Raw genomic sequence first — 10,520 nt, forward strand, 5'->3', positions numbered from 1 at the left:
TGGATGGATTGATTTACTAACCATGTAAGGGGCAGGTGATGTAAATTTAATTCTGATATATCTTCCCCTGCTGATCAGAAGGAGAATTAACTCAGTCAGAGTTTTGGGAACTGCACAGAGAGAATGACAAACTCCTTTTCTCAGATTCAGGCAACAGAATTGCTTAAATTTTGAACCTGTGTGGAACAGAGACTTTGCACATAGTAAGCGCATAACAAATACCACTATTATTATTATTATTATTATTATCATTAATTGTGGCACTGGTGAAGCACTTACTGTTTGATAAACTCTGTACTAAGCACTGGGGTAGGTACAAGAGATCATTTCAGACAGTCTCTGTCCCACACAGGGCTCACAACCTAATGAGGGAAAAAGAACAAGTATTGAATCTCCATTTTACAGCTGAGAAAACTGAGGCATGGAGAAGTTAAGTGACTTTCCCAAGGTCACACAGCAGGCAAACAATGGAGCTGGGATTAGAACCCAGATCCCCTGACTCTCAGGCCCAAACATGAAAACCTTTGGTTTCATGTCATAGGCTATATCAGTTCAAAATGACTTTAAGCGGAAGATTTAGTCTGGGGTAAACAGGGGCTCTCCAAACCTTCCCCAAGTCAAACCTTGGCAATTTGGTTTGACTAATGAGTTGCACCTCATGGCTCAGTTCCCCATCACTCAGGGTACACTTCATTCCAGAGTTACCATCCTTGAGTATAGGTCAAGAGGGCCCGCCTTGCCCCTGAACCTCAGCCCTCCCACCTTCTCCAAGCGTCCATATTTTATCTCTCTGCAAAAGCCTGCAATTTTGTCGTTCAGTCACCCTCAGATCACTTACCCAACTAGTTATTTCCCAATTCTTCATTAGCTGCCCTGGGTACCGAACGCTCCGCACACTACTCTGACGAGTAATCTGGGTCCAGGGGCCACTCCTCGGTGATCTGACAGCGATCTGGACAGAGAAGCAGAGGCTTTGGCCATCCAAGCCCCTGAAGCCGTCACATGTTGGCAGGACTTTCTGGGAGACACTGGAGTGTTTTGCTGTGGACCGTGGTTACGGCCCCCAGAATTGGGCCAGATGGCCTGAGCACACCCGACCAAGCTGGTGAAGCTATTTAAATAAATATCCTTTGATTCTAATTGCACCTGACAGTCATGGACAAATAGATTTTGATTATAATCAAGCCTCACTGGCATTTAGGACATGCATTAAAGTAGGCAAATTGATCTCCACAAGGACTGTTTTATAAATCAGCCCCTTTTTGCTTCCATACTTTGTCCCCCACAAACCCATTTAGGACCACAACCTAAAGACTTGAGTAAAGGACTTTGAGGTCCTCGATTGCCTTTCTGAAGATAATCTGTCGCAGAGTGACAGTGGGAGGGGACAATTCCATGTTACAGATCCATTGTTTACATCTTTCAGTGGGAAAATCAGATTGTTTGTTCTAGAACTTTTATTGCTTTTTGGACTTCTGTTGCTTTCCCCCTTCTAGACTGTGAGCCTGTTATTGGGTAGGGATCGTCTCTATTTGTTGCTGGCTTGTACTTCCCAAGCACTTAGTACAGTGCTCTGCACACAGTAAGCGCTCAATAAATATGAATGAATGAATGAATGACAATTAAGCATACAGAGAGACATGATCAAAATGCTGTGTGTCTGCTTCAATTGCCTTATCCCTGGGAGTTTGTAACATTCGGGTTGCTGCATTATAAGCCCTTCACAATTAATAGAAAATCTTTTTTTTAGTGGCTTCTGACCTAGGTAATGACCAATGGAATTGTCAGAAATCTTTATAATACTGAAGCTACTTTTATATTAAAGAAATCTCCCCACCCCCTTAAGCAACAAGTATCCAGAGCCAGTGGCTCTCTTTGTAACTTGCCTTGGAGAGGTGCAATGGGGGTGTGTGAAGAGAGGGAGGTAGCTTACTGGTCTAAGGAGTTCTGATTATCTTCTTAAGGAACGAGAGGTCCTGGATTTGAATCATAGAGAACCCGGTTTTTTCCCCTCGTCTCTACTCCAGCCTTTTGCCAGTCCTGATTGAGCAGCACAGACAGACTGGTGCCCCAGCCCAAGCGGCCTTGCACATGGCTCCTCACACCACCGATGCTTGTAGTGTGAAGAACTCACACCATTCTCCCCTTAAAGAAGCCCTAAGCCATCACCCCTAATGAAATAGACACAAGCAGAAGTGATGACAGCAGGTGGAGGGAGTGTTGTACTCAGAGGAGCACATTGTAGAGCACTGGATGAGAAAATTAAAACATATTTTAGAGTCAGTTCCGCTCTAACCCGTGTTTTTTTTTAAATGATATTTGTTAAGCTTTTGCTATGCACCAGGCACTTCATTAAGCACTGGGGCAGATACAAGATAATTGGTTTGGATGTAGTCCCTGTCCCATATAGGGCTCCCAGTCTTAAACCCCATATTACAGATGAGGTAACTGAGGCACAGAGAAGTTAAATGACCTGCCCAACATCACACAGCAGACAATTCCTGTCTCTCCCCTCTTCAATCCATACTTCACACCACTGCCCGAATTGTCTTTGTCCAGAAACGCTCTGGGCACGGTACTCCCCTCCTCAAAAATCTCCAGTGGCTACCAATCAACCTATGCATCAGGCAGAAACTCCTCACCCTCGGCTTCAAGGCTCTCCATCACCTCACCCCCTCCTACCTCACCTCCCTTCTATCAATCAATCAATCAATCAATCGTATTTATTGAGCACTTACTATGTGCAGAACACTGTACTAAGCGCTTGGGAAGTACAAATTGGCAACATATAGAGACAGTCCCTACCCAACAGTGGGCTCACAGTCTAAAAGGGGGAGACAGAGAACAAAACCAAACATACTAACAAAATAAAATAAATAGAATAGATATGTACAAGCAAAATAAATAAATAAATAAATAGAGTAATAAATATGTACAAACATGTATACAGGTGCTGTGGGGAAGGGAAGGAGGTAAGATGGGGGGGATGGAGAGGGGGACGAGGGGAAGAGGAAGGAAGGGGCTCAGTCTGGGAAGGCTTCTTGGAGGAGGCGCCCGGGGGGATGGAAGGGGACCATGGCAGAGCAACTGAGCACCCGGGACAAAGCCCCTCTCTGGCTCAGGGAGTGGCCCGGCCGCACCTCTGCGGCCGTACCCAGCCCACACCCTTCGCTCTGCCGCTAATCTCCTCACCGTGCCTTGTTCTCGCCTGTCTCGCCATCGACCCCCGGCCCACGTCCTCCCCCGGGCCCGGAATGCCCTCCCTCCGCACATCCGCCAAGCTAGCTCTCTTCCTCCCTTCAAGGCCCTACTGAGAGCTCACCTCCTCCAGGAGGCCTTCCCAGACTGAGCCCCCTCCTTCCTCTCCCCCTCCTCCCCCTCTCCATCCCTCCCGCCTTACTTCCTTCCCCTCCCCACAGCACCTATATATATGTATATAGGTTTGTATGTATTTATTACTCTATTTATTTATTTATTTTATTTGTACATGTTTATTCTCTTTATTTTATTTTGTTAATATGTTTTGTTTTGTTCTCTGTCTCCCCCTTCTAGACTGTGAGCCCACTGTTGGGTAGGGACCGTCTCTATATGTTGCCAACTTGTACTTCCCAAGTGCTTAGTACAGTGCTCTGCACACAGTAAGCGCTCAATAAATACGATTGAATGAATGAATGAATGAAAGTGGTGGAGCTGGGATTAAAACCCAGGTCCTCTGACTCCCAGGCCAACACTCTTTTCACTAGACCACACTGCTTCTGGTTTCATTTTCTTCCACAGAATAGAATGCTAGCTCTTTGAGTTTACTTAACCTTATTGCACTCTCTCACTCTCTCATCTGCACAAGGAAGATGTTCAATAAATACTATCGATTGATGGAAGAATTAGGGAAAAATCTGTCCACAACACACATCTATCTTGATACAGTGCAACCACAAGTTGGAATATGTAGATGTGGTGTGGAAGAAACGTGGCAATCTTCCATTCAGGTTCATTCAAGGGGCAACTAACACAACACAAGGTTCTTCAAGAACACAACTACTACACTATAAGAGAACTGACATATGAACTAAAGTGTTTTATGGCTCACAGAGACAGAGGAAGTAGAGTCCTGGTGGGCAAGCAGCATTCAGTCTAACGGGGAAAGGTTGGACAAACACACGTCAATAGCTAAATAAAGGCATCAACCAATTGTATTTATTGAGCACCTACCTATTGAGTATGCAGAGCACTGTATTAAGCACTTGGGAGAGTATGGTATTACAGAGTTGATAGGTTCCCTGCCCACAAGGAGCTTACAGTCTGAGGGGGAGATGGGTATTAAAGACAGTTACTCAATAAAGCTATATGCGAAGACAAATGACAAGATCTTTTTCTAGAAAAAGTGACCTATGCAGGGTGACAGCGCCATATCTTCATTCAGATAAACAAAGTCCTTTTTTTGTTTTTTTCAGTTTGAGTAAACTCAGAGTGGGCAGCTTTCTCTCGCACTGGAAAGGGAAGATGGTAGAAACTTTAGCAAAGTAATTATTCTTCATCCATCTGCATAATTTAACCATCTGAGGATGGTTTGCTCATCTGAGAGAGTCACTGTTTGAAGAGATGAATGGTATTATTGAAGTATTTCAAAACAAAAACAGACTCAAGCAAATGCATGATATTGAATGATTAATCATGGCTATACAAAAGAGGCCGACATCAAAGAATGGCATGAATAAAATATATCTAAAAGTTTATGTATGGACATATTTCATGAGATCTATTGTTCTGATAATGGAAATGAGGCATAAGAATACATTTATGCAAAGAAGAACAAAATAATCATAGTTAGGGTGAATTTCATTATCTCCTTTAAAAATAAGAAGCCATGTAAATATTTAAATAGTTTTCATAATGATACCGCTAATGTCCTTAAGGATGAAACTCTCCTAGCTGTATCCTTAGTGTTTCAGATTTCAATTCCTTTTTTTAACCTGTTAATATCACCATCCTTTTCCAAATTCAGAAGTCCATTTTCCTTTATTACTAGGATTTTTTTTAACATTTATGGCTGAGTCAAAAGCTTGGGCTAAAAGTATTGAAAATTTTCCTAGAATCTGCTTGAATGTGGTTTTAGCTAGAAAAAGAATTTGGAAAATGGGTCCAAAGAGAAAGATTAAAGGAATTTGAGTTGTTTCACTTGGGAAGGTATTAGATTGTACACTCCTGGAGGTCAGGACAAGTGCCATGTGCTTCGTACCCTCCTAAATACTTAGGATGGACTGATGGCTTAGGGGGATTTGATAATCATCTTCAATTATATGAATAATTATAATAATTATGGTATTTGTTAAGCACTTACTATGTGCCAAGCACTGTTCTAAGCACTGGGGTTAACACAAGGTAATCAGGTTGTCCCACATGGGGCTCACAGTCTTAATCCCCATTTTAAAGATAGAGTAACTGAGGCACAGACAAGTAAAGTGACTTACCCAAGGTCACACAGCAGACAAATGGCAGGCTCAGAATTAGAACCCAGGTCCTCCGACTCCCAAGCCTGTGCTCTTGCCACTAGGCCATGCTGCTTCTCTAGGCCAGGGAAGAGGGGTTTGGGGATTATGAAGTGCTTTTTCCCATCAAACCCTCACTGGGTTTTGAGGTTTGGCAGATCCATGCCTTGTTGCTCCATTATAAACTTGGCTCCGTTTGACACAAGGCCTAAAACATCAGTTGGCTCACTGAGACGAGTGAAAGTCGGCCTTCTTGCCTTTGTATTGTAGTGAATTGTATTCAGTGCTTAGCAAAAGAAAGCCACCATTTCTAGTCAGTGGTGCACAGGCCAAGGTGACTGCCATTCAAAGTTCCACCTTTGGTACTCAGAAGTCACAATGGTCTCTGCCACCCCAAGGCTTTACTTTCCTGAGTAAAGCCAGACTTGTGTTGGGTAGGGAGTGTATGGGCTTGTGTAGTCTGGCTCAACAGAGAGAGCACAGGCCTGAGAGTCAGAAGGTTGTGTGTTCTAATCCTGTCTCTGCCACTTGCCTGCTGTGTGACACTGGGCAAGTCACTTCACTTCTCTGTGCCTCAGTTACCTTCTCTGTAAAATGGGAATTGAGACTGGGAGCCCAACGTAGGACAGGGACTGTGTCCAACCCAATTTGCTTGTAGCCACTCCAGTGCTTAGTACAGTCGGGCACATAGTAAGCCGTTAACAAACCTTTAACAAATGCTACAATTGGAGAAGCAGTGTGGCTCAGTGGAAAGAGCCCGGGCTTTGGAGTCAGAGGTCATGGGTTCTAATCCCAGCTCCGCCACTTGGCAGCTGTGTGACTTTGGGCAAGTCACTTAACTTCTCTGTGCCTCAGTTACCTCATCTGTAAAATGGGGACTAAGACTCTGAGCCCCCCATGGGACAACCTGATCACCTTGTAACCTCCCCAGTGCTTAGAACAGTGCTTTGCACATAGAAAGTCCTTAATAAATGCCATTATTATTATTATTATTATCATCATCATCATCATCATCATGGTGTCTGTATCAGGTCCTGGGCAGTGAAGATTATGGCGGGTGAGTCAAGGCCCATGCCTAGTGGGCATCCAGATACCCTGAGATAAGATTCAAATACTGCTGTCTGTGTAAAATGGGGGAATTGAGATGACTTTCAGCAAAAGCCTTAATAATGGTCACTGACACTGAGTTTGTAAGATCCTGGATCCCCATCTCCCTCTCCATCACTTGTGCTGGCTAAGACCGTACTTAGAGGGAGAATTGTGGAAATATCACTTCTGGGGGTGCTATGTGTGTTGGGTATGGGGAGGGGAAGGATAGCCTTCACAGCTCTATAGAGTCCAGCCTTTCTCACCTCGGTCAGGGCCGAAAACTCCCAAAATGGAGGCTTTCTAAGCTGTTGGATGTTTGTTTTTTTGATGGCATTAAAGTGCTTACTAGGTACCAGGCACTGTACTAAGTGCTGAGATAGATACAGGCTAATCAGGTTGGACATACTCCATGTCTCACATGGGGCTCACAGTCTTAATCCCCATTTTATAGATGAGGTAACTGATGCAAGGAGAAGTGAAGTTACTTGTCCAAGGCCACACAGCGGACAAGTAGTGGAGCCAGGATTATTAGAGCCCAGGTACTTCCACTCTGAGGCCCATGCCTTTTCCACTAAGCCACACTGCGAAGCTATCCCTGCCCAAGCTTGCCCCAGCCAAAATCTCCTTGCTTCTCCCCATGCTTAGAAGAAGTTGGCACCCATGGACATGTTCCCTGTGAGAAAGCTGTGATTCTCTCAAGGCACTTGTCCCTGGAAATGGTGATTATCCTTGTATAGATTCCCATAAATGAGAGCAGGCTGCAAGTTTCCACTCCACTCTATTCAGCACTGTAAAACTTCCCCAAACCCACCTATGTTTCTATTTTCCTCCCCCAGACATTCCTGCTCCTGTGTCAGACAGCCAGTGAAAACTCTTCCTCCCCCTCTCCACTCCCAGGCCCAGTTCTCTTTGCTTCCTCCAGCTTCCTTTGCAAAAGGCTTCCCCACTTCCCCCAGCAGATTTGTTAATGAAACCCATTCTCTTTCCTACAGAGACCCGGGAAGAAAAGTCCCAATTATGGGGACCTAAACTTGCCCTGCCTAAGTGCGGGAACTAGGGCAACCACCACCAGCCCCTGAACTTGCTCAGATTCAGTGGGGACATCTCTCGTATTAAAAAGGCAAGACGTCGTTATTCCCAGAAGCTCCGCTTAGCCAGTTCCTAAGTTCAAATTGAATTCATTGGGTTGGCATTAATGGGCTGAGGCCAATAGCCGTGGTTAACGGTAAGTGCAGATCATTTGCGGGGCTGGTTAAGGGTACTGATTGTGAGGGGGAGAGGAGATGTTTTCGTCTGGTGGGTAGAGGAGAGAGGGAAGGTGAATAACTGGCGATATCTCCAATCCATTCTTGGTGCCAAGGGATGCAGGAAATGTTATCATGGGGGAGAGATCGGAGTCTGTGTGCGAGAGAGACATGCATGCTAACGAGATTGTATTTTGTTTCTTGTTCCACACTTCCTTATCAGTTAAATTTTATATTGCTTGGAGTTGGAAAAGAGATGAATAATTTCTTATTCATTTATGGAGATGGGTGCTAGGTACACATGTGAATGTAATGGGATTTATGGCCGCCGCCGAGAGAGAATGTGTGTATTTAGGTTCAAGGCCCGTCTGTGATTCTTCCTGGTGATTATCTGATCAATAGAAAGGAATTGTGGGGAGAGAGTAATGAGAAGAAATGAATTTGTGGCGCTGTATGTTGGGTTTATGTATATGTATAAATACATATTAGATCATAATTCAGCTAGCTTGACTGGGCTAGTGCTTGTAAAACGGACTCTGAGCTATATAAATTTACTCACTTGCACTAGCGAGAGCATTTTTAAAGTTACAAAGTGATCTAAGCTCCTTCCATTTATTACACTTAACATCTCCGATGTGCATCGGAAACCAAAATGTAAAAGCTGGGAAGTCATGATTTCCCCAAGATGTGTTTCTGGGACCCTGGGGAATAGCTGGGTGAGAATATCCATCCTATTTATTCAGCTCTTACTGTGTGCAGAGCACTGTACTAAGCGCTTGGGAGAGTACAATATACCAGAGTTGTTATACCCAGCTGTTTGTTTTAAATGGTATTTAAGTGCTTACTATGTGCCGGGCACTGTACTATGTGCTGGGGTAGATATGAGGTAATTGGGCTGGACATAGTCCCACAGTAAGCACTCAATGAATATGATTGATTGATAGGGCTCAGTTTTAATCCCCATTTTACAGATGAAGTAACTGAGGCACAGAGAAGTTAAATCACTTGCCCAGGGTCACACAGCAGACCAGGGCAGAGCTCGGATTAGAACCCAGGTCCTTCTTACTCTCAGGCCCATGCTCTATCCACTAAGCCATGCTGCTCCTGGGTGAATAAAGGGAGCAAACCAGGGCAACACAGAAAGGGATGGGAAAAGAGGAATTGAAGACTTAGGGAAGTCATCTTGGAGAAGATATGCCTTCAGTAAATCTTTGAAGGGCTTGTGAGGCAAGAAGGATGGTGATGGGAAAATCAGGGTGAGAACAGGATTTGGGTGGGAAGATAAGGAGTTCTGTTTTGAATATGTTAAGTTTGAGGTGTTGGCATGCCATTCAAGTAGACGTATCTTGAAGGCAAGAGGAAATGCAAGACTGCAGAGAGGAAGAGAGATCGGGCTGGAGATGTAGATTTGGGTATCTACATAGAGTTGGTAGTTGAAGCATGGGAGCGAAAGAATTCTCCAGTGGAGAAGGTGTAGATGGAGAATAGAAGGGGACCCAGAACTGAACCTTGAGGAACACCAACAGTTAGGGGGTGGGAGACAGAGAAGGAGCCCATGAAAGAGATTGAGAATGTGCTTCTGGAGAGATAGGAAGAGAACTAGGAGAGGGCAGTGTCAGTGAAGCTGAGGTTGGATAAACTTTTCAGGAGAAGGGGGTGATTGACAGTGTCGAAGACAACAGAAGGAGCTTGCAGTCTAGAAGACAGGCTCAAGCAGTCTGTGGCTTCTTGATACAGCAGAGGGACAGCCCCTTCTCACTGTCCGGCAAGGACAGACAGCTCTACCAGGCCCTGTAAAAAACGAATCATCTTTCTGGTCAGGTACATCGGAGCCTGGAAATGAGGTTTGCTTCCTGCCTACCCGCTCCGGGATTGTCCCCTCTAACTCCCCCTCCTTTTTTTCTTCTTCATTCTCCATCTAAGAATCGTGGAGGACTAAGATGCTTATCCAGATGATTCAAATCAACCACCCATTTGATCTGAAGAACCCCAACTGATCCCTAGTAACAAAGGAAGCCCACAGAGCTTCTTGGTTGGGGAGCCCAATTCTCCACTCTCCAGTGGGGAGAGACAGGGCTCTGTCAAAGGTGTGTGTGGTGGAGAGAAGGACTAACACCAGGTCCTACCAGTTGGAGGAGATATCTCCTAAGAGATACAGTGGGGATCACAGCTTCAGAGGATGACTGCACCAATTTCTAGCTCCCCTAGGAAAAGGGATGCAGAGTCAGAGGATCGGGAAGGATGCTTCAAAGGGTTGTTCAAGCCCAGAATGGCCTTGGGAAGCAGGGTGACATAAGCAATAGAGCATGGCCCTAGGAGTCAGAGGACCTCATCTTACCTTTCATTCATTCATTCATTCAATCGTATTTATTGAGCACTCACTGTGTGCACTAAGTGCTTGGGAAAGTAAACTATAACAACAAGCAGACACATTTCTGTCCATAACGAGCTCACAGTGTAGTAGGGGAGACAGACATTAATATAAGTAAATTAATAGATAAATAAATTACATATATATATCTTCATATACAGATATATATGTATATCTGTAATTTATTTATCCATTCATTCAATCATATTTATTGAGCATTTACTGTGTGCAGAGCACTGTACTAAGAGCTTGGGAAGTACAAGTTGGCAACATATAGAGACGGTCCCTACCCAACAACGGGCTCACAGTCTAGATATATATATACAGATA

This window comes from Tachyglossus aculeatus, chromosome 13 (genome assembly GCF_015852505.1).
Source record: "Tachyglossus aculeatus isolate mTacAcu1 chromosome 13, mTacAcu1.pri, whole genome shotgun sequence".
In the NCBI taxonomy this organism is placed as follows: domain Eukaryota; kingdom Metazoa; phylum Chordata; class Mammalia; order Monotremata; family Tachyglossidae; genus Tachyglossus; species Tachyglossus aculeatus.